Below are 1,030 nucleotides of genomic sequence, written 5' to 3' on the forward strand. Positions count from 1 at the left end.
GAAAAAATATTTTAATTATTATTGCAATTGGATTTTTAGAAAAATATTTTAATTATTATTGCATTTCGATTTTGCAAAAAATATTTTAATTATTATTGCATTTCAATTTTTATTTTTAATAGAACAATTATATTAAAAAATATTTTAATTATTATTGCATTTAAATGTCACGTGTGCTGAAGCCCCCATAGGAAATAATTTTTAGTATTTTTGCATTTCATTTTTTTTTTTTTTTTTTTTTGAAAAATATTTTAATAATTATTGCGTTTCACGATTTGCAAAATAATTAAAGGAATATTGCATTTCAATTTCTATGAAAAATATTTTAGGAAATATTGCATTCGAATGAAAGTGTGCCAGAGTGCCCCATATACTACTACTATGCGATTAGCATAAAAAATTAGGCATAATGTTTTATACATTTTCTTACCCTAAACGACAGATTTTCGACGGCTTGTGGAAGTCTACATAACATCAACAGGGAAATCAATAAGGTTGCAACTGAAATTCCAATTATGATAGTCAACGATAACTGCAAAGACCCTTCGAAATAGTGAACGTTCGTCATACAAATGCAAAACACAAACGCGGCAAATGCTACGATAATACAAGACAACAAAACAGAATATTATATTAGGTATATAATTATAACGCTTTTCCGTATGTAATATTATTACTATAGTGAGTACTAGTATAATACAAAACAAATAATTGGATTTGTTTTTTAAAAAAAACTACTCGCAATAACTTACTGTAAGTGAGTATAAGCACTCTCGACACGTATTGAGAATCCGTGTTGGTCAGTCCTGTGTTCGATGCATTCCACCACTTGTAAATTATATGGACTTCGGAGTTGTCCAAGTCCTGACTGACTGAATTGTTGTTTTTATACCTGAATGACAAAAAAAAAGTATATGACGTGTAATAAAACGGAATGGAACACGATCGTATAGACTATAAATTATTAAAGTTGTAGTACACGTTTTTACAAACATATTTTTATTGATTATGTTTATTCATATATCTGATG

At 27.6% G+C, this 1,030-nt stretch overlaps 1 protein-coding gene across 1 annotated transcript in view; it reads right to left on the reverse strand.

The window, feature by feature from the left end:
- The window catches only part of LOC100162060 (cationic amino acid transporter 2), a gene marked incomplete in the record, with an annotated part of 18,054 nt that overhangs the window by 3,692 nt on the left and 13,332 nt on the right, over positions 1-1,030 (reverse strand).

Source organism: Acyrthosiphon pisum, chromosome A1 (genome assembly GCF_005508785.2).
Source record: "Acyrthosiphon pisum isolate AL4f chromosome A1, pea_aphid_22Mar2018_4r6ur, whole genome shotgun sequence".
In the NCBI taxonomy this organism is placed as follows: domain Eukaryota; kingdom Metazoa; phylum Arthropoda; class Insecta; order Hemiptera; family Aphididae; genus Acyrthosiphon; species Acyrthosiphon pisum.